Below are 20033 nucleotides of genomic sequence, written 5' to 3' on the forward strand. Positions count from 1 at the left end.
GCAGGCTGCAGCAACAGGCTGTATACAGCATACAACAGCTAGCAACAGGCAACAGGCTATTGCTTAAGGCAACGTTGGTAGTATTTATACCTGACAGGTACCTGGTTTGACGCAAGTTTTCTGGACATAGGACGTCAATTAAAGATGTCACTAGGAAGTGATAGCTATCAGTTGCTCATTAGAGTTCCATTACTAATCAAAACACAGCAAGCTGGGATTTCCAGGTTTGCTGAGTTTTTATCTTGTTGAAGAACTCGGAGTGTTAATCTAGGAATATCAGATAGTGACTTCTGCTCTGTCATTGCACTAATTGGTTGCAAAGGAAGTGGCAGAGAACTATTCTGGAATGTGGCTCTGTTCGTGTGAGGCCAGAGATGACTTTCTGAATATCGCACTTGAACGGTTATGCCAATATAGGGAATAAATGGATTTATAGCCGAATAGGGGCATTAGGTCACAGTATCGATCAGGAACCTAGATAAACACACAACACTATCTATCTATCACCCTCACTCTATCTATCTATCGCCCTCCCTCTATCTATCTATCACCCTCACTCTATCTATCTGTCGCCCTCATTCTATCTATCACCCTCACTCTATCTATCTGTCGCCCTCACACTAACTATCTGTCGCCCTCACTCTATCTATCTGTCGCCCTCACTCTATCTATCAACCTCATCTATCTATCTATCTCTCTCACTTTATCTATCTATCTATCTATCTATCTATCTATCTATCTATCTATCTATCTATCTATCTATCTATCTATCTATCTATCTATCTATCTATCTATCAATCTATCTATCTATCTATCTATCACCCTCACTCTATCTATCTATCCATCTATCGACCTCACTCTATCTATCTATCCATCTATCGCCCTCACTCTATCTATCTATCGCCCTCACTCTATCTATCGCCCTCACTCTATCTATCTATCAATCGCCCTCACTCTATCTATCTATCTATCTATCTATCTATCTATCTATCTATCTATCTATCTATCTATCTATCTATCTATCGCCCTCACTCTATCTATCGCCCTCACTCTATCTCTCGCCATCACTCTATCTATCTATCTATCTATCTATCTATCTATCTATCTATCTATCTATCTATCTATCTATCTATCTATCTATCTATCTATCTATCTATCTATCTATCTATCTATCTATCTATCTATCTATCTATCTATCTATCTATCTATCTATCTATCTATCTATCTATCTATCTGTCTGTCTGTCTGTCTGTCTGTCTGTCTGTCTGTCTGTCTGTCTGTCCGTCTGTCTGTCTGTCTGTCTGTCTGTCTATCTATCTATCTATCTATCTATCTATCTATCTATCTATCTATTATCTATCGAGCTCACTTTATCTATCTATTGCCCTCACTCTATCTATCGGCCCTCAATCTATCTATCTATCTATCTATCTATCTATCGCCCTCACTCTATCTATTGCCTTCAATCTATCTATCTATCTATCTATCTATCTATCTATCTATCTATCTATCTATCTATCTATCTATCTATCTATCTATCTATCTATCGCCCTCACTCTTTCGATCTATCCATCTATCGCCCTCCCTCTATCTATCTATCACCCTCACTCTATCTATCGCACTCACTCTATCTATCGCCATCACTCTATCTATCTATCGATCGCCCTCACTCTATCTATCTATCACCCTCACTCTATCTATCTATCACCCTCACTCTATCTATCTATCGCACTCACTCTATCTATCGCCATCCCTCTATCTATCTATCTATCTATCTATCTATCTATCTATCTATCTATCTATCTATCTATCTATCTATCTATCTATCTATCTATCTATCTATTGCCCTCACTCTAACTATCTGTCGCCCTCACTCTATCTATCTGTCGCCCTCACTCTATCTATCTGTCGCCCTCACTCTATCTATCTCTCTCACTCTATCTATCTATCTATCTATCTATCTATCTATCTATCTATCTATCTATCTATCTATCTATCTATCTATCTATCTATCTATCTATCTATCTATCTATCGCCCTCACTCTATCTTTCTATCGCCCTCACTCTATCTATCTATCGCCCTCACTCTATCTATCGCACTCACTCTATCTATCGCCATCACTCTATCTATCTATCGATCGCCCTCACTCTATCTATCACCCTCACTCTATATATCTATCGCCCTCACTCTATCTATCGCCCTCACTCTATCTATCGCACTCACTCTATCCATCGCCATCACTCTATCTATCTATCGATCGCCCTCACTCTATCACCCTCACTCTATCTATCTATCGCCCTCACTCTTTCTATCTATCGCCCTCACTCTATCTATCTATGGCACTCACTCTATCTATCTATCGCACTCACTCTATCTATCTATCGCCATCACTCTATCTATCACCATCACTCTATCTATCTATCTATCTATCTATCTATCTATCTATCTATCTATCTATCTATCTATCTATCTATCTATCTATCTATCTATCTATCTATCTATCTATCTATCTATCTATCTATCTATCTATCTATCTATCTATCTATCTATCTATCTATCTATCTATCTATCTATCTATCTATCTATCTATCTATCTATCTGTCTGTCTGTCTGTCTGTCTGTCTGTCTGTCTGTCTGTCTGTCTGTCTGTCTATCTATCTATCTATCTATCTATCTATCTATCTATCTATCTATCTATCTATCGCCCTCACTCTATCTATCTATCGCCCTCACTCTATCTATCTATCGCCCTCCCTCTATCTATCTATCGCCCTCCCTCTATCTATCGCCCTCCCTCCCACTATCTATTTATCGCCCTCACTCTATCTATCTATCGCTCTCACTCTATCGTATCACCACAGCATTACTCAGAACCACCACAGCATCACTCAAGGGCACCACAACATCTCTATGCGCTACCACAGCATCACTGAACGCCACATCATCACTCGTCGCCACCACAACATCACCCAGCGCCACCACAGCATCAATCTGTGCAACCATTCAACAACAACTGGTTCAAATATGTTCTCTCAATGTTTCAAGCTTTATTACAAATGTCTCAAAAAGATGTTAATATTTCACTTCTGTTCTTTGATTTTCGTCACAATAAAATACACTGAACATAATCTTCACAAGGTATTTACAAAAGTTTAAGCTTTTGCCATTATAAATTACAAAAGCTTTTATTTAAGTATTAATTATGAAAAAAATTTAAAGCCATTTTTATTTGTAATATCAATACATCTAAGTCTGTAAATACAACACATATTGCATTACAAATGCTATAGGTGTCACATTTGTGAAAGTTAAAACTATTGGCATTGTAAATGACAAAGCTATTAATTTAGCTATTTTCAAAACCAACACATATATAGAAAAATTGTCATTTACAATACCAATAGCTCAAAATTTCCCAAAGCGAGACCTATTGCACTGCAAATGCTTCTTTTTTATGTTGGTGCAGCGCGGCTCCAAAGATTATTCATAAACCATCACCTTAACCCGCGGAGCTACTTACTATTTTCTCACAACTGGGCCCATCATTCTTATCTTGCATTCGTACACACATTTACTCTGCTCCGACGATTCAGTAAGGATCCAAAAGAGGAGTTGCGGTGCTATAGCAGAGTGCCTGAACTAAACTTTATTCATTATTTACAACTGCAGTTTTATTTCTAATACTATAGTTTTCTAAAAGATTAATTTTAAAACAACCCGCTATTCATTTATTTAAAGGATCTGCTAGTAAAAGTTAACTAAAGGACAACAAGACCTGCTTAATTCTCCATTTATTACATTTTTATTTAGAGATTTAATCTCCTAGCATGATCTCTATGTTTTACTAAAATGAGAATAATGCAGTTATGCATTAAATCCTGAAAGAAAAGTTAAATTTCAATAACATTCATTTATTAGCATGACAGCTTTGAAGATTAAGTCAGAGGCATATTACCCAGATATAGAGGCGAAGACATCAGCATAGAATGTAATAGTTCAAAACGAAAACCTCTCTGTCTCTCTCTCTCTCAGGACTTCGCACCCATTCAAAAGTTAGACTTCAGAAAAATGTCAAAGTCCCTGCACCATAGGAAAAATTGCCCAGACCGACAGCATCTCGGGGTGCAAAGATCAGGTCAAAAAGTGAGCTCCTTTCAATGACCCAAATGTCCTCTTTTATACCCTTTTTCACTAACTTATCTATCTAAATTCATAACTCTTAAGTCCTAGAATGTCTGGGATTGGTCAATTTAGAGTCGGATGAGCATCACCTCATTGTTTTACATTTAAATTTTGTACGGAGTCATCCTCATGTCGCAGCAAACTGGGGTCACATTGTCCTAAGTTTTACTTCCTTTGAAGTGTCCTTTAAATTGTTAGTTGCTGTACTTTTCCCACGAACCAACATGCTGACTTCACCAACTTGGCTTGGGCCCCATGAAATGGCCACGATGTCCTTGACCCATACTGCTCAGTCACAAGCAGCTCACATCTCCGATCTGGCGCCTGCGCACTTCTACCGCCATCTCGGAATTTCAGTCAGCATCCATCTTTATTGGCTCACATAGGCCTCAATTTAGGAACTATTACAGAAACAAACACAAATAAATGTAAATTTACAAAATAAAGCCCTTTCTGTTTACCTCACCTTTCTACTGATTATCCGGCTAGTATTTACCTAGCTTTAAGCAACATATATGCTTGATTTGACTTACCAATCTTCATGATTTATACCACAAGTAAACAGACAAAAGCACATTCATGCAATTCTCAATTAGATTATAACAAAAGCGTACTCTTTATGACACAATATACGACAAATTAATAAATGATGCTTTGCAAATCCATGCAAATTAGTACCCCACGTGTATTTGTGTGTGTGCATTCTATTCTATGTTGGTTCATTTCAAAACCACACATTTAGTACTTATTATTGTTATGGAAAGTTAATCTTACAAAAGGTATACACAATTTTTTGTTTCCACCTTGCTCCGTCAATGTCAATCCCCCAGGGGTACAAGCAGGCATCCACTTCTGCCTTTTTGCTGTGATCATCTGTAATGACAGAAGGGGATGCCTGCTTGTGCCCCGGAGGAACTGCAGGACAGCAAAGAATCTGTCCCAAAACAGCAGACTTTAATCCATCCCAACCACTGGATCCTCTGGGGTCCCCTCTAGACCTACAACTGGATCCTTCAGGGTCCCTATCGGGCTCGCCAACCAAGTGAAGACAGGGATCAATTCACTTTGTGACAACCCGTAAGTTTGTGGCCCTTCTAATCGCTAGATTAATTTAGAGTTTGTGCTTGTAGTGTCCCGTTAATGTCTTTACCCATGTTTGAGTGGGACAGTGGAGAGCGGTGGCTTCTGCCTCCAAGCTGTCCCGACTTTGTTAGTTGCTCAAGGAGGACTGGGTCTCAAACGGTGTCTAAAGTCCTTTGCTCTGTCAATGTGTATAGTTGTGTAGACCTGATATTTTCTCTCTTGTGTTGGCGATCACGTCGACATGGGGATTAGTGCATTTATTTTGACATCCGCGTGATTTTCATTTCCAGTATAACTAGTGTTCTTTGAAGGACAGTAGTGCTGCTGGGCACCTTTAAATGCCTGAATCAAGGTCTGTCATTTATACTGTTACTTGGTTGCCCCGGCCAAGCAAATGACGTAATTTACTTCGTCTCCCTTCGACCTGCCCCATGAATAGAACACTCTGACACTAGTTCTCTGAGGCGGGTTCGTGGGGGGCGGTTCAGATTAGTGCTGAGTTGCTGCAGAAGTGTGGTTAAACTAGTGCTCCATGTTGCTTCCCCCTACCAGCGTCTCAGAAAAATTAAATAATGCTTTTGCACTTCTTTATAAAGCTTAGATAAGTCATGCAGCAGAACAACAGGTCTCGCATTTGAGAGAGTTTGAGCTGTTGGCATTGTAAATGACAATGCCTTTTAATAGAGTGTTAGTTTTTAAAACATAAATAAAAGGCATTGTCGTTTACAATGCCAATAGCTTAAACTCTCACACATGCGAGACCTATTGCATTGCAAATGCTTGTTAGATTTGTGGGGAAGCTGGGCAATAACCCCTTAAAAGCCATGAATAATATCTACTACACACAGTATCGTTCTATGGTAACGCACGCAGCAGGGGTCTGGGGTTATTCAGATGTTGGAACGGGATACCCATGCACACAACAATCAAATATAACACGGTGTGTCAGTGTGGACGCATGTACATGTAAAACAAAGCCTTAGGGAAAAAAAAAAGGAAAATGTGTTGTATGATTCGTGAGTAATTCGGTGTTTTAATGTTCTCTTAAGCAATCCGGCCCACACTGACACACCGTGTTATATTTCATTGTTGTGTGTATGAGTATCCCTTTGCGATTTTCTAGTGCGTTGGTTTCTGCCATCACACAATTGGGGGGTTATCGGGCTTATCCCCTCACCCCTACCCTGAAGGTCTAAACCTATTGCGTCCGCGTTTAGCAGCGCGCACTTTCTTTTCCCTGACTAAAAACCCTTTGCGAGTGCAGTACGTTATTCAGATGTTGGCCTTGAACAAGTTGCTGAAAATACATTTCCAATGAGGTTTTTTGCTGTCCCAAGCAGTATTCCTATATCCCTCTGCAATGCCGACTTGTTGAAGACCATGTCAAATTAGCACCGCTTAAACTTTGGAGAGCAATATGGGTCAAACAAGAAACCTCGCTTGACCGGGCACTAATTGACAATTGCAAGCCTTTAGATAAAGTGCAGAATCTCACATGGTTAAGTTTTGTAAAGGAGCATCTTGCCTTGAGGGGTAGAGCGAAGTGTTATGACAATCCACCCCTAATAGTCACCATTTCGAAGAATAATTAAAACATGACTTCTTTACCCTATGTTTCCGGCAGCTGTGTGAGAAAGAGTTAAGAAAGCAGCAGGTGCAGGATTTTCTCCTTCTTGTCACCACCAAATATATGGAACCATGGGCCATATTATCAAGAAAGGGCGATACATTATCGTTGCTTTTATCGGCAGGAAACTGCCACTAAAGTGGCGACAATGGGCTTGATAATATGCCCTTGTGAATCTCCATAGAAGCCCAGGTTCTGGTGTTACCCTGGGCTTCTATGGGAATTCACAAGGGCATATTATCCAGTCCATTATCGCCGCTTTAGCGGCAGTTTCCTGCTGATAAAAGCGGCGATAATGTATCGCCCTTTCTTGATAATATGGCCCCATATTTGCTGTTTCCCCTCTACCATTCACAAAGATTTCTTTTAATTAGATTTAGGTTTGGTATTGTTTATTATTTGGTATCATATCTTAGTACTGCTTGTCACCATCCGTCTTTGGAGCATTGCTCATGTGATTCATCTACAGTCCAGTCTCTTCCAGTTTTTAAATTTCTGTAAGCTATATTCTTCTCCACTGATGCAGTTTTTATTTCCCTTATTGAGCTACTTGAACAGCAGCAGATGTAGATCTGCCTTGTGTTACCTGCAGCTACTGCAAACTGAGCATATATTTCTGATGGTATAAACATTTTTATCTCCTTCTGCACAAATTGTTATCTATTTGTCATCTTGTGTGCCTGGGACTGAAGGTTGGTGCATGTGCGTAATGTCATAGAATCTGTTAAAGAGACTGGATTATGTGCTATTCATCCTTAGCTTAACATGCACACATTTGCCTAAAATAATATTTGCAAACTCCAAACAGAGCCACAACATGACCAAGCAAATTAAAAAATATATATATTTTAATTGAAAACTGGTCCACTGTGGATGGTGTAAACATGTCAGCTGTCATCGGGGCGGGAGAAATAACCTAATAGAGTTTGTGACCAAAGAAAGAGTGTCAACTTGCAGGTGGGAGGAAACCAGAACAAAAAATATGTTGGGAAGGTTAGGAAACACATATGTTCATTGCCCATTGGGGAAAACATATTGTCATCATTTCAATAGCCACAGTGACAAAGAGTGACATTATCACAAAAAACACTCCCCTGTCCCATACATGGTTAATACACCCATAATTGTCTCAAAAAATGTTCAAATGTCCCAAAGAATGTTCAAAATCCAAATTAAGGTCCATCACAATCAACATAAACCAAATGTCAGTTCCCCAACCCAGATGCTTGTGCAGAACTGCTGTCCTTGGTTGAGTGTGAAGGTTCCTGGCCATCTTCAGGGTGGCCGAGTTGGACCTCCTCTTCTGAGCAGGCATTAAAGGTTGCTGGGCAGAGCTGACACCACTCGAGAAGGACAACAGACTGGAGTGGTTTGGAGGAAGGGAAAAAAGACATATTGAAGCTAACAAAGACAAGATATGGGGATGGGGATGTTTGGGAATTAAAGGGATGGCTGCAGTAAAAAGGGTCAGGAATCAGCAGAGCTCACATTGGTGGACAGCCTTCAATTCTTTGGTGGCCTTAAATCCTTCTACCTTCTCTTACAAGGACCTTACCGATCACTTGTAGGCCAAGCCTGATGTAGTCTCATGATCTCCTTGAAAGCAGCAAAGTTGATGTACGGAGAGGGTGGGATGGGGTCAAGTAGGTGGGTCAATGGTGCCTGGGCAAATATTACCCTAAGCGCTGTTCTTATTGGTGTGCACTATTTGACAGAAGGTTGGATTGGTGGTTAAGCTACAGGCCCCAGTGTTGTGAGGGCTTGCTCACTTAAGGAGGTGGTGTCTTGCCCTAGATGATGAAGGGGGCTAATCTTGGAATGTCACTTGGTATCCCACTTCCTGGCCTGGGGAAGTTAGTCTTCAGACTCCTCTTGTCATGTGGTATCTAAATCAAACGCCCCCTTGTTGTACCATCAACCTCTCTCCAAAGTACCCTATAATTGCAATATTGTGATTTTGCTCATACATGATTTACCAAATAACTTTTTTTGTGCTAAAATGTTGGAATTGCTGAGATGTTTTATTCACACTGTCCATGATTGGAGTCTGAGAGTAGTAAAGTAGACTTGGCCATGGGTTCCACGTGGATTTACCAATATGAAGTACCAAATTCTGAATATTAGGAAATACAGCCAGGTTACATGGCCAGTCCTTAGAAAGCCACCCTTGATCTATCATGACAGTCTCTGTGCGTAAACAAGGGATATAACGGCATTTAATACATGAATTTCAGAAGAATTACAAAGCAATACAATAAGTTTATTGCCCACATGCTCTCAATGATGCTTGATGCATGACACCATGACATGCAAACAACATGGACATGGCAAGACCCATTAAGAAGGAGACATGACACAAAAAAACATTCGATCCATATATAAAGCAGAGGACTTTGTATAAGTAATGATTTACCGCCAAGCTGCTGTTCATGAGCCTCCATCTGAGCGTGAACGCCTGGCAAAGCTATTCTGATGACTGCCCTGTAGAGTGGACCAATCCTGGATAACTGTATGCAGGACTGGGAAGCTATACACTGTATAACCTGTGCCTTCAGATGTGTCCAGCAATGGCGGTTCACCTAGCATGTGCAACCTCCTTGTCTCAACAATTGTGCAATCTCACTGCGCTACAGTGTGTGACGATGTCTGCCCATGTGTCATATAGCGCTACATTGTGCAGCTGGGTGTCCAGTCCCGAATCCAGTGGAGGAACGTATCAGAGGCCTCCACCTCTATTTCCTCTGAGGAGACGTTGGGGTATTTCCCTTCTTTCTTGTCAACCACTTCTCATATTTCTGCAGGAGTCCTGTACCATGGTGGAAGGCTCAGAAACTCTCTACCCATGCATGCATATAACATCCTTATTATTGTGGAGGGTAAAAAACTCTGCCTTCCCCTCGTAGTCGTATGCATATGCATCACAGGTGGGGACATCTGCTTCCACTATGCAGTTCTAAACCTCATAGGTCTAGAAAATAAGGGGGAAAAGGGTGAAGGGAAGAAGTTGTCTAACGTTGTGATGGCATTTACATTCCATTGGTACCAAATACACATTTCAGGAATATATTATATTGAGGCGATAGAAACATAAGATATGTACAGTAAGGTATGTAAGTTCAACAGTACACGCCTTTCTCCACACTTTAAATGTGGGGTGCCCGAATCTGGGGGGAAATTACAAATGTGGGAGAATGCTGTATTTAGATGTTTGAATAAATGTGTTTATTGAGGCATGTGTAAAGGCATTTTACATTTACAAATATAGGTTTGGTTGGGGCAGCATTGTGGTGCAAAAGTGGTGTTTCATAATGGTAATGCCATAGCCCACCTTACATCCTTGACTCAATACTATCCAACCACGGTTGCGCAGTAACAGAACAGGCAGATCAGGTGAAATGTAAGAGGACTAGTCAGTCATGCACCTGTAGATCCTGACTGTACCACAGCACTGCAGACTTTGATCCATCCCTTCCACAGAACCTGGATAAGGCGTAATTCTGGGTAAGGTCTAGAATTAAACCTCACTTCATGTTTACATTGTGCAATGTGTAATAGTCTACAATGAACTAGCATATAACTTCTGGAGAATACTTGAGCACTCAAGAGTAAGAAATCTAAAACCATAATCTCTACATTTGAGTGGAGACACTGTGCACAGCTTTCTGGTGGTCCCAGGTTCTGAAAGACCACCACATTTACAGTAATATCTTCCACATATCTATATTTTCCCTGTAGATGCTCGAAGGGGCCAGAAAAGTCAGCGGCTAAATAAACACACTAGCGGTACAACATAATAGGTAAAATAATTAGATATTACATATTAATAAATATCGACTAAGCACTCTACTTACAGGTTGGTGGTTGAATATCTTGTTCGCCGTACTACAAGTTGCATAGGCTAAAATGTACTTGTAGTACGATGGCTGGGAGAACTGCCACGTTTGTGATGGTGTATCTCATCCAGGAAACTCCAAATAAAGGCCTTACTCTCTGACACTTAAGACATTCTTGCCCTCACTCAGTCCCTGCCATTGAGAGACCGTTTTAGGGAAGTGGAATGGATGTAAGATGTCATTCCAACCACAAAAATCTTTTGTATTTTAAATAAAAGTGAAAACAATTATTGTCTTGTACCTGAGCAGGCCTTACCATTTCTCCATTTCCGGTCCCCCAAGTCTGAAGGAGTTGAGGCACCACACACCTTTCTTGATTTATCTGTCTCTTCTTAGCAGCCATCAAGTTCTGATGTGGAGTTTTAAACTAAATATATGGCTTCCATTCTTCACTTCTTTCCTTTTCTTTGCCAGGTGTGGAAGTAAATCATGTGACACTGCCATGTCAGTATAATCCCAGGAAAATAAGTTTGCAGCCTACTCTCTCCTTGTGACTTCGCACTTGATGAATCAGTTATGTATTAGAAATGATTTACCCTTAATGTCAAGTTTCAGTTTATAGTAATGTACCTTTCCAAATAATCAAGGCTTATCCCTTAAAAGACATATATGTATCCTCGCCAGTCTAAGAAACCCCAGGCACTCCAACAATAACTCAAAAGCCCCATGAACCTAAGCATGTGCCACCTGATAGTCAGTGCTCTGTCAGTATCAGAGAATGATCTGAATGGGAGAATGATCTTCATTCCACACTGTCGCAGGGCAGGCACTACCCCCCAAAACTATGGTCTAGGGGGCATATTATCAACCAGGGATTAAAGTTAAAATCTCCCTTTTAGCGGCAGAAAACTGCTGCTAAAGCGGTGACAATGGGCTTGATAATATGCCCTGGAGATTTCCAATAGAAACCCAGGTTCACACCGGAACATGGGTTTCTATTGGAATTCACAAGGCCATATTATTAAGCCCATTATCGCCGCTTTAGCGGCAGTTTTCTGCCATTAAAAGGGCGATAATTTTTAACGCCCTGCTTGATAATATGCCCCTAGATTTGGTAACACTTTACATTGAGTTTGTGTCGCAAAAGGGATGCAATCCAGTGCAAAGTGTGGTGAGATTTACTTTCCCATGCAAATCATGAGGGGGCAAACAGTAGGTGATACATGGGCGTTCAAATAATGAATAAACGAGGGATTGTAAAGTGCGTGGCTACTCCAAGGACTGTACTGGCACTAAAGAGGGGATGAAAACCCCTGAGGAACACAACTGTTACCCCGGACCTCATTGTCTCACTGATAGAAAAGCCAGAATGTAAGTTTCCTGCGGAAGGCAGTCTCAAGATGAATCAGTTCAATTAGTGTGGGAGTTCATTCCAGGCTTTGGCTGCCTGAAAGGAGAAAGCATTGCCTCCCCTACGGATATGTTAAAAATGGGTACTTGACAAGAGAGAAGCCGAGGAGGATGGCAGTGATCTAGAAGGATGATAATGTACCAATCTCTTTGCCAGATAACTCGGTCCGGAAAAAGATTGCTTTGTGCAACTCTGGTCCGACCCATATAGGTGGTCACCTGCTGGACCCCATTTTTTCTAGTTTCACAAATATTGTCTGTCCAGCAGTTGTGCCACTTAAGTGGTCTGACCATTTTACGGTAGGCTTTCGGTTCGGGCCACTGAAGAGCTCGCACTTAATGGCACCTGACAGTAGAAAGCCAACTAGAAACTGGGGTAAACTGCATATGGAAACTTTTAATACATGTTTGTCCTCCAATCCCCCTACCTTTAGACAAATGTCGGTGTCAGCCCTGTGTGTCATTCAGAATTGGAATAAAAAAGAGATTTAGGATTGCCTCCCACCCTCAACCAAGAGATTAAATAACCACTGCCCTCCGGCTCCCTAGTATACGGAGAGACTTAAAACTGAGAAAACTAAATGCAAGGTTTTGGAGAGACGTTGGAGGAGGGACTATGAGTTTAATTCCAAACTTGCTTATAAAAAAGCGAAAAGTGATTATCATTTGCTTTGTCGGTCGACCCGGTCGGAATATGTTTCTTCTATGATCACTGGAGCACAGAATTGCTCCAAGACCCTGTTCAATATGGTTAAGGAATTATCCGGTTAAAAAACTCTGCCCACTCCTCCTAGCCTAAATGAGTCACAATGCGATGACTTAGCTAAATTATTTCTCAATAAAGTAGAAAAAAGTTACTCTGAATTGAATAAGGATAAGCTGGCAAATACCTCTTACCGACCACCCATACTCCCGCAAGTAGCCGGAATTATCGATGCCGGCAAGGATAGGGCTTTGGCACCTTTGGTTTCTTGGTTGCGTTTAGACATGAATAACCATGGGCGAATTTTGCGAATCTGGCGTTCGCAAATTTTGCGAATTTGCGAACTCGCAATCCGCAAAATCTGCTAATTCTCGCGAATTTGCAGATTTTTTTTTGTGTTCGCAAGGATTTCTGGCAGTTTGCAAGGATTTCTGCCAGTTCGCGAGGGTTTTGTACCAGTTCGCAATTGCGAACTTACATGTCGGCTCGCAACGGTCACGATTATGTTGTTTCTACGTCTGGTTCATCATCACAGGTTCCCAGAACCCTCTGTTTCACCCCTGCCACCCTCTGTTTTACCCATGCCATCCTCTGGTGCATCAATGCCACCCTCTGGTTCATCATCACTGTAGATTATGGGGGGGAAAAGCAAGCACACCTGCCTGCTTCAACTGACATGAATTAATTTGGGGTTGATTTATTAATGTGTCACTGTTTTAAAATTCCATCCTGGCACCTGCTTCCTTATCTGTAATTTGCTTTCTGTTGCAGTGCAATTTATTTTTCCAGGACCTTTGTGGCCTACTTGTAGCTATTCTATGAGCCTGCTGTGAGGGTCAGAGCAGGGTCATATAATTGTTGCAACTAGCAACTGAACTCTGGAGGGGCCCTTGTCAGGAAGCACTACAGGGAATGGTTACGAATGATGAGTTTGAACTTTTGAACCTGCTGAATGCTTTTTTTGTGTTCGCAAGGATTTCTGCCAGTTCGCAAGGATTTCTGCCAGTTCGCGAGGGTTTTGTACCAGTTCGCAATTGCGAACTTACATGTCGGCTCGCAACGGTCACGTTTATGTTGTTTCTACGTCTGGTTCATCATCACAGGTTCCCAGAACCCTCTGTTTCACCCCTGCCACCCTCTGTTTTACCCATGCCATCCTCTGGTGCATCAATGCCACCCTCTGGTTCATCATCACTGTAGATTATGGGGGGGAAAAGCAAGCACACCTGCCTGCTTCAACTGACATGAATTAATTTGGGGTTGATTTATTAATGTGTCACAGTTTTAAAATTCCAGTCTGGCACCTGCTTCCTTATCTGTAATTTGCTTTCTGTTGCAATGCAATTTTTTTTCCAGGACCTTTGTGGCCTACTTGTAGCTATTCTATGAGCCTGCTGTGAGGGTCAGAGCAGGGTCATATAATTGTTGCAACTAGCAACTGAACTCTGGAGGGGCCCTTGTCAGGAAGCACTACAGGGAATGGTTAATAATGATGAGTTTGAACTTTTGAACCTGCTGAATGCTTTTTTTGTGTTCGCAAGGATTTCTGCCAGTTCGCAAGGATTTCTGCCAGTCGCGAGGGTTTTGTACCAGTTCGCAATTGCGAACTTACACCGCACGCAGCAAAAAATCCGCTGCGTGCGAATTTGCGGATTTTGCGGGAAATTCGTGGATCTCGCGGATTGCGAATTTACCGAAAATCCGCGAGCGTAACGGATTTTCCGCCCATGCTTAGACATGAACTTAGTCATGCAGAATCTTGGAAGTATTAAATATGGCTCCCTATGTGATCCTCTCCCTACCCCGGTGCTGCAGCAGCTTGAGAAGCCCACTTTCACAATAATTATGGAGCATTTGAAACCCTCCTTGCAGGAGGCATTCGTTCCACCACAATGGAATCATGCCATGGTCCTTCCTCGAGTTGAAAAAATAAAACGCGGACCCAGCCCAGCCCGCTAATTACAGACCAACTTCTCTACTTACGGTCTTATAAAAAATTCTAGAGAGTCACATTAAGAAGCTGCTATCCAATTTTGTAGAAACCCCAACATTTTCTACACTTTTCTCAATACGGTTTCAGAGCAGGTTTTTACACAGAAACCACACTCCTGGGAGTCACAGAAGTGCTTTAACACCGCTTGGATGGAGGAGGCACTGCTGCTCTTAAACTATTAGATCTGAACGCTGCTTCAATAGAGTGTCTCACACCGTATTATTAAACGCTTTATACTCTCTGGGCCTTACAGACTCAGCATTGAATTGGCTCACCTCTTTCCTTACAGATCGATCATTCCAAGTTTATTCCCCCACGGCCAGCTGAAAAAACTATTCCTCTCCATACAAAGTACCCCAGGGGTCTATTCTTAGTCCGCTGCTATTCAATATCTATGTCAGACCCTTGGCGGATATTGTGGAAGAGGCTGGGTTGTCTCTGTTTTCTTATGCCAATGACACCCAGATCATCCTTTCTTTCTCCACGGAAAGTGAGGCTCAGCCTTCAGCCCTTCACATAGGACTGCGCAAAATTTCATCTTGGATGCAAGCAAACTTTCTTAAGTTGAACGGTGAAAAAAGAGGTCCTAATTCTGGGGGAAAATAAAGACTTCTGGGTCAGCCAACATTGGCCTGCGGAAATGGGTAACTTCCCCCAGCCCGTGTCCGCAACCTTGGCTTTATTCTTGACGACCGACTAACTATGCGTCAACAAACCATAAAGGTTGCTGCAGCCTATTTCACCATCTTGAAATGGCTTAGGAAAATTGTGTGGATGCTACTGTGCTCAACCCAAAAAAACGTAGCCCAGGCCATGGTTACCCCTACATTAGACTTCGGCAACGTTCTCTTTCTTGGATCCATTAAGGACGTGATCCATAAGCTATGGATGGTGCAGAACACCACAGCCAGATTGCTCTGTCAGCTTCCTAGAGCGGCCTCTGTTTCTGGAGCCCTAAGAGATCTCCGCTGGCTCAGGGTGTAGAACCGGATTAAGTTTAAGGCCCTCATTTTTATGTTCAAAATCAAATCTTGTTCAGCCCCTCAGTATCTACAAGCTTTTGTACATCCCTATCAGCCACTGCTTTCCCTTAGGTCCTCCACTCAGGCAAAATTTTCGGTGCCAAAGGATCAAACTTTCTCGTATGGAGATCACTCCTTTTCCTCTGTGGGCTCTTCATTTTTGAATTATCTTCCCATTTTTATTTGCACTGAAACTACCTATGTGAAATTTTCTCAAGTTTGTAAAGATGTGGCTATTTGATCAATAACTGGTTCTGCTTCCTGATTCAAAAATCTTTTCTGTACATTTACTTGCTTTCCTCTTCTCAGGCTGGCACCGGGAAACCTTTGGATAGCTGTTGTGCCTTACAAATTCAAATATATTAATAATAATAATAATAATAATAATAATAATAATAATAATAATAATAATATTGCCCTGTGAACCAGGACCAAGGTTTTGAATACAATCCGTTTCCTGATTGGCAGCAGTGAAGAATCTTCAATTAGACCCAGTGTCACCAAGGCTGCCTGCTATTCCGCATTCCAGGAGAAACAACTTGCAATTCCTATTCTCCAAAGTGACAAATCTAATAAACACCTTCTTAAGAAGTCTGCTGAGGTCCCCTGCAACAGTGGACTTGCATTGTCCTGTACCATGTCTTTCGAAACTTGATAGACCAGTATTAATAAATACTAACATTTCTTTGTAACAGACACAAGTGGGCTTGGCCCTTTTGATTCTTCATCATTTTCACTCTGAGAGGGAATCCTTCACTCTAGCCCGAGAAGTCAGAGAAATTCACCATGATTGGCATTAACTTCTGATTTGAGGAGATCAGATTCAAGAGTGTGAAGAGGAAATCATCATGCGTGTAAGAATATTTTTTGTTGAAGAACAGTAGTTACTTCCCTCTCAAGTTCTTTGCTTTGATGTATTGGATCTGTCAGAAATGTGAGCGTTAGCAGGAATGCCAACAGCAACAGTGGGCGGTCCAGCCCGTACCCCAATTTAATAGGAAATGGATCCAATAGAACGTTCTCTTTTTAGTTGATTCTGGCATCTAGGTCAGTATATTGCCCCCTTATTTTACCTATAAAGCTGAGCCTATAGCTGCCATTTCCTTAGTACGAAAGAGGTATCCGCATTCTATGTAATCCTATATCTTTTCAGCATCTAGTGAGAGAGTGTTTGTACCATCAAGGTCATAAAGTACATCTCATACCATAAGTGAGTCCGCGTAGTACCTTTTAGGTGCTGAGATCTGCACCCTGTATGTACGGAGACCTCCGCACCTATAAGTATCACGTTTTCCGTTTTAGTAGTAAATGTGAGAGAACCGGAGGGGAGTGGCTGGAAAATGAGAAACACTTACTACAAAAAGGAAGGAGTAAAGATAGGAGGGGTGATCTGGAGAAAAGATAGGGGTTTAGGGAGGGGGGTGCACCCATTCACAAAAGAGTAAGACCCTTTCTATTCACAAACATCCCTTCTATAGTTAGTACAGACAGAGAGGACCCAAACCAGTCTTAAATGTCCTCCAGCTCAAAGCTGGAGTAAGTCCTACACCACCCTTTCCCATTCACAAGCATTGCAACACCCTTCCAATGAAAATAACTGAGGTAGGGACTTAAAATAAAACCCAATAGGAACCTATGATAAATATTTAAACTGTTTAAAAATATAATTACATATTATTCTTGTTTTTTAAAATAAAAAGAAAACATAAGTATTAATTTATTTTAAAATAGTTTATTAACCATTTCAAATATAAACATAACATTAATATGTATTACAAATGAATTAATTACTATTAATTAATTGTCAGTACTGCATTTAATAGCTTGAAATGTATAATGCAAAATATGCTTTTACTTATGTGATTTTCCTTAATAAAACTTTAGAAAAATAGTTTTATTTTAAATTTAATACATAAAAAGAATTACATTTGTATTTCAAAATAAAGTTAATATGTTATACATTTTTTATATCATACCACATTTAAAACAAATATCTAAAATTAATTACAATTAATATTTGATGGGAACATATTTTTTCTATCTTTTAAAAACACGTTAGTAAGCTTTTCCCTTTTCCTTACTATAGGAAGATCTCTGTCACAGTGTCAGGGATCTCCGCTGAAGTGTGAAAATGTTCAAGTAGTGGAGGGAGGCATGTAAGTCTACACTTTGGAGTAACGTTACACTCGTAAATGGTGAATAGCCTAAAGTAGTATAGTTACCTTCAAGCGTAAGAGTAAACTTGCATGCTCTCTTCCCCAGCCTTATCCTGAGCACTGTTTTTCCGCCACCAGGAGACCCTCCCCACAGGTGTTGTTTCTGTTCCCTTCACTCCACTTTCACCTCTTACTCCACCATTCTTTCAAAACTTAAATGCCTCCCATAATGTAGTTCTTATTCCAAAGCATCAAAAAAACAACTCCATCGTGCTGAAACAGCAATGCACTTTATATACTATGTTTTGCATGGCTTTCTACCCAAATTCTACTGACTTTACAGAAATCAGTGTCCTTCCTGTTCACCGCTTGTCAATGGCATCCAATTTCCTCATCTCTCTCAATGCTGTCTCAGTAGCAATTTCATTCACATCAGCTCTGCTTTGTCCCATCTTTTATGAACCATGAACAAATCCATGTTCATTATTTTTATTATTTCTAGCCCTGGCAGTTGTAATAAATAATTTTTCCCAGGTGCACTACAGTCACTTCCAGACATGATCTCCTGCCTCTCAATTCCCATAACATGGTCTGCAGCTTGCCCAATCGTATGCCCCAAAGGCTTTGCCCAACCACTATCACCTTGTCATCGTCCAGACCAAACTGCTAGCCATAACACTGATTTTCTGCATGCTCCTCCACCCTCTTCACGGTGCTGCCACCACAAAATCCATACAACTGTGTTCCTCACCTTAGACAAATCCAGAACATATCATTATCCAATGCTTCATCCACCAACCTTCTGGCTTCACATACCCCTACATCTTCTTTGATCACCACCATCCCAGTTTATTCAGTCTTTCTTCATGCCACCCAATCCAAACGCTCCTTTCACACCACCAATCCTAAAAGAAAGCTTATGAAACTCCTATTACTGCCAGCCACCCAAACTGAGCTTAACATTCCCAACACCTACATATCTGAAAATAACCCCCTTTCCACATGATTGTATAATCTGCCTGGTCTATCTTTCATTCGCAGGTACGCCTGACGGGATAAATCTATTCTTTGCCCAACTTACCAATCCTCACTCACACACCCTGTTTACCCTGATCTGTCTGACTCTTTGTCACCTTATTGTGCATGTTGTTTCCTTTCAGACGCCCATTACCCATTTTTAAACCACCATACTGCTTTCTTCCCACTACATCAGACACTCTAAATGCTCCAAAGAACATCATTGCAAATATAGACGTAAATATTTCAACTTCCTAGGTGGGCACCCAGTTCTCACTTACATCATTACGTGTCCTAATGCCTCTGCTATAATAGCCTTCCTTTCATCATTCTTCTTTCCCTTGTCTAACCTTTCATATCGGGGCACAAGTCAATGGCAACCCACTGAACATTATGTCACCTGTGTTGGCCTTGTGGTGTCATACATTGGAGCCGCAGCCCCAATCTCACTTTCCCCGGGACTTACTCCAGCCACATTTTCGTCGTGAGCTCCACTTCATATCGAACAGGCTATCCCCCCAAAGCTGACTTGAGGTGTCCTAATGATGTCTATGTACTTGAAGAGAGACAGTCTGCATTGGAACTGTTTTTCACACTTATATTGGCGTGAATTATGAACCTGCCATCCACATGTCAATGCTGTTAGTGGCATTGGGACTTTGTGCCAAGTTTCTCTCTTCTGCCATAGATCCCTCCTCCTTACTGCATGTTTTACTTGTGCAGAACCTTTAAGAAATCCACATCTTCGCTGTCCCAAATCTTTACTTCTGCACTGAGCAGCAAGTGGCTAGCCAGGGGCTCTGCTATCTGTTCATAGACTCTTCTGCACCATCATTCTTTTTTTCTGCACCTCCCTTTATCTTTTTTCCTTCTGCCCGCTCTCAACATCCTGATTTGTTAAAGCTTTGTCATATCCACTGACCTCTTTATTTGACCACTCGCCACTCACCATGAGTGCCAGACTGCACCTTTTCATTCCTCCAAACTCTCCTTTTCGTACCTGTGC

The sequence above is a fragment of the Lissotriton vulgaris genome, chromosome 2_1 (assembly GCF_964263255.1).
Source record: "Lissotriton vulgaris chromosome 2_1, aLisVul1.2, whole genome shotgun sequence".
In the NCBI taxonomy this organism is placed as follows: Eukaryota; Metazoa; Chordata; class Amphibia; order Caudata; family Salamandridae; genus Lissotriton; species Lissotriton vulgaris.